The sequence below is a fragment of the Sturnira hondurensis genome, unplaced genomic scaffold, assembly GCF_014824575.4.
Source record: "Sturnira hondurensis isolate 20B ecotype Veracruz unplaced genomic scaffold, ASM1482457v3 Scaffold0006413, whole genome shotgun sequence".
In the NCBI taxonomy this organism is placed as follows: domain Eukaryota; kingdom Metazoa; phylum Chordata; class Mammalia; order Chiroptera; family Phyllostomidae; genus Sturnira; species Sturnira hondurensis.
The window spans coordinates 16809948-16814590 of NW_028079044.1; the positions used below are offsets into that span (position 1 = coordinate 16809948).

The window sequence follows — 4643 nt, forward strand, 5'->3', positions numbered from 1 at the left end:
ATAAATCATTATGCAGCTCTCAACCTACACAGGGAAACAGCAGAACAAACCCACAGATCCAGAATTGTCAAGCAACAAGGCTGTTTGTTTATAAGTCACAGAAGCAGTTATATAACTAGATAAATTAAGGAAATCAAGTGAATGTTTGAAGAGGAGGGACGACGGACACTTTTTGAACTAGTCAAGAGACTTCATCTCTGAAAGCGCCATATAGAATTTGTTTATTTATTTTTAGTTGTTTTATAAATTTAGTTTTTGAGTTATTATACCAAAAATACCATGTTTCTATGCAGATAATGACCCCTCATTCTATATCACTGATTTTATTCATTATAACATTTTTTATTCTACTACACTGTCACTTAAAATTACAATAATTTAAGCAAATATCACCCAACCGGCAGAAGAGATTGAGGCCCGACCAGCGTGGCTCAGTTGGTTGGGCATTCTCCTGCAAAGCAAAAGGTCTGGGGTTGGAGTCCTGGTCAGGTCACGTGCCTGGGTTGGGGGCTGGGTAGTGGGGGAGGGTGTCCTCCGTACCCAGACCTGTGTGTCGGAGCGGCAAAGAATTACATTTCTCTCACATCTTTCAATGTTTTTCTCCCTCCCTTTCTCTCTCCCTTTCCCTCTCTCTAAAAAGAAATAGATAAAATCTTAGAGAGAGATTAGGGGTGAAATATTTAGTGACAAATTAATGGCAGAGTGGAAATTTTCAATCAAGTAAAAAGGAGTAAAACTGTTTCATTTAAGTAATAAGATAAGTTTTGTCTCTATAAAAACTCCTATTAATATTTGGCTTAGACAGCCCCATTTTCTCCAACCGGAAGCTGTGTAGGCACCAGCTCTCCTTTCTTCATTTATATGGCAATATCAAACAGACGGTTTTACCATTCTGCGCAGTTTGAGCCTTCTCCCTCGTTTCCCCCAGAGACGCCGTGACTTCTGACTAGCATTGCACAGGAGTCTGGGTATTCCTTCCCTGTAGGAGCCAACATATCATCATATCCACAATGCCCGCCTGAGGTACAATATCTTATTCCTTTTATCCTCTCTTGATGCGTATTTTTAAACTCCCGTCCTGGGGAGAGAAGGGCGGCCACAATGACAGCAGTGTTAGAGCCGGTATGAATCACTGCACCTGCGCCTCTCGGGGAGTGAGCATTCATTGAAAGAGGAGTACACTTCCTTTTTTTTTTTTTTTAGATTCTTATATGGTGAAGGTCCACTCGTGTACTGTTCATTGACGTCACAAACAAGCACGTCTCCAAGGCTCAATCCGTCCCTGTTGCACTCCTGAGGGAGCAATGTAGATTTCATCGCCATTCTTCAAGTTAGTTCCTCTCCTCCTCTAGTACCCAGCCCAAAGGGTGAAACTCTTCCCAAAGCTCCGGGGTCAGTATCTCAGATGTTCCTTGTCCTGCGCGCTGCATTGCCTCCAGCAAGTCTCCCTCCCGAGCAGGACTTGGCCTGTACTAAGGGCATCTGAGCCTTCAATATTCGCAGGCTCTGCTCCTGGAAATCCTTTATCATTTACTTTAGATACCTGAAAACACTTCCTCTCATAGCAATTTTTTTCATAGAGCAGTGATTATCCAACCTTAATTTAGTAAATCTATTAGCAATTGAAGTCAAGTTTTAAAGAGGGAAACTTGATCTTCACTGCTATCATACACCATGTTCATGGATAAGAAGAATTGTCATTAAAAATGTCCATAACCCAAAGCAATCTATAGATTCAATGCAATTCCTATCAAGATTCCAATGCCATTATTTCACAGAACTAGAACAAATATTCTAAAAATTTATGTGGAACCACAAAAGACCCTGAATAGCCACAGCAATTTTGAGAAAGAACAAGTTGGAGGAATCACCCTACCTGATATCAAATATCAAACTATACTACAAGGCCATAGTAATCAAAACAGCATGGCACTGGCATGAAAACTCTTCCTCACCATGGGAGTTGTTACAATATGGATATGCATTTATGAGAGAAACCGGAATAGCTTTTTATCCGTTGGCCTAGAATTCCTGTCTGATTTAGCAGGAATATGTACTATGTGTCCATGAATCAGTTCCGATGCCCCCACCCCTTACCCTATGACATCTATTTTATTGGTTGTTTGTTTAAGTTTTAGGACTATATAATGTTTATTAAATAAAGAACTTTAAAAATATTTCTATGTAAATATATATATATATTTTTTTTTGCTCTGAGACAGTGTACAAATTTCACCTCTATAGAAAAAAGTTAGAAAACCAAATGATTTAAAATAGATCATTGTATTGGACAACAACACATTTCATAAATAACTTAATCTACTCTCAATGAAGCTCTTCAATTAGAGAGTTTTTATGATATTTTAATACATGCATTTATATTTCATACTCCCTAAAATATGATTTTTTCCATGAAACCTTATCGACAGATTTTAGTGGTATAATAGAATAATTAATCAACTTCATATAACAAGTTAGACTCAAATTACTGACGTTTCAGTCAATAGATTTAAGGGACATTGTTTTCTCTCTCCCATAGCTAACTTGTTCTTCAACATGGGTCCATTTAGTGTTATATGGCCCTCCTAGGGAAAATCCTAGGGGACTTGTTGGAGAAGAATTATGTTTTTCACCAGGCAGACAAAAACTGAATCTGGGCCCACAGAGGAATCTCCTCGGGGTGTTTTCTGCTAATGCTGCCAGAGCCCCAGTGTCCGGAGGGAGCTGCGCGCCTGCGCTGCGGTCCCCAGAGGGCTGCTCAGACGCTGAGAACAGGGCTTAGGTCCGTGCCAGTCTTTCCAGGTGTGTGGGGAATGGCTATTATGTTTTCATTTAACTTGAGTCTTAACATAGAGAAGGATATTTGGTGGGCTATGTCCTTGCACCTGAATTAAGGCAGAGCTGGGATGATTTATTGTCTAGAGATAAGAGGGGTGCAACCAACTACAATGAAAGACCTCTGCTCACTGGTGATGTTTCAGTAAATCTGTGTTCCAAGCCCGGAACATCATCCAGTCTCCACAACTAGGAGTCTGGTATTTACTAGTTTAGAACAGTGATATCTGTTTGAGAAGGGCCCTCCATTCCCTTAACTGTCAGTGAGTGTTAACAGGGTGAGTGAGTGAAAATGAAAGGACAAAGGTGGACATCAACGTATGACTGAGTTTTCTCAATTGCTAATCAAATCCTTAAGTACTTCTGGACTTGAAGGCCACACTGTTTTAATAATAGGCCATGAAGATGATTTATGCAATTTATGTGGAGGCAAATTGTATGAATAAAACTTTATCCATGTTCGTATATTGTGCAGGTTATTGATCACTATTTAAAGATAGTGTGCAGAGGTGCCTATACCATCTTGTTATCTTATCTTATCTTGCCTGCAGTCCAAAGTCATATAAAATACATTATTATTCTTTAAGATAGCAATCACAAGTGTAATAATACTTTAATAATAATACCTTAATTTAAATAATGAGCTTAACCTTTCAAGGCACCCTCAAGTATGTGAGCTAATTTATACATTATTAGAGTTCATTATTACTTGTATACGTTTCTCTGAGATGTGAAATGGCATCTTCTCCTATTACAAGATGAAGATAGGATGAATCTTAGACGTTTGAAAAATTAAGCGTACTTTGTGTTTGTATGTATATTATACCTTAATACAAAGTTTAAAAGGCTCTGGTAACATAATGTGCACTTCAATTTAGCGTGAAAAATGACAAAGACTGAGTAAACTAAGTCACCTCTCAAGAAAGGATATATGTGGCTCTTGTTTCTTCACCAAATTTTATGAAAGTGTCATTTTGAAGTGATTTCAAACTACTTATCCTTCAAAATAACCTTTAACTGATGATTTGGGGGTACTCTTGAGCTCTGTGGGGGGGGACTAAAGTTTTATTAGAATGTCTTAGTTTAATATTTAAGTTCAGAGCGGATAGGGACAAAGAGAAGAAATACCCGTCTGTACGGGGCAAAGCAGCTCTAGGGGTAACTTCGTGAAGGCGGTTGTTGGAGGTGGTGGAAAGAGAATGCGGGCTGTGTTCCGTGGTGTGGGTTTAAATCCCTGCTCCATTGCTTACGCTCACTGGGGCTCAGTTTTCTTATCTACAGCCTGAGAATGTTGCTTTGCAGAGTGGGCTCTCCACTCTATCATCGCGGGCAGGAGACAGCAGATGAACTGACTCCCCTTGAGCAGTGAGTAGTTGAAAACACCACAATAGATGGCAGAATAAACTATTAAAATGGTTTTCATAAATCCTTTTCTTCCTTTGCTTTTTATCAGCTATAAATGAAAAGCAACTCTATTTTCATAGTCTAAAGTTGAGGAAATAAGCTTTTGTAACATGCTGATATTTTCACCTCAGGAAAGTAATTGTTCCTAGGAAAACCATAATATTCCCCACTTAACCCTACTGCTCAAAGTAGAGGGACTTGTATTTTTTGCCTGAGTTAAAAAAACCAAGGACTGTTTTAAAAACTATAAGCAGTGATCAAGTGCCATATAAATTCTAAGTTATGAATTACCTGAGGACCTTAATGCAGCACATTACAAATCCTAATTAAATTTTACCAACACCCCTGTGGTGAGAGCATTATTATTCCCCTTCCCCTTTACCAGACAGGGAGATGAGGATGCA

At 38.9% G+C, this 4643-nt stretch overlaps 1 pseudogene; it reads right to left on the reverse strand.

The window, feature by feature from the left end:
- Positions 1 to 797: 797 nt before the first annotated feature.
- Positions 798 to 4078, reverse strand: LOC118988344 (methylthioribulose-1-phosphate dehydratase-like; annotated as a pseudogene).
- Positions 4079 to 4643: the final 565 nt, after the last annotated feature.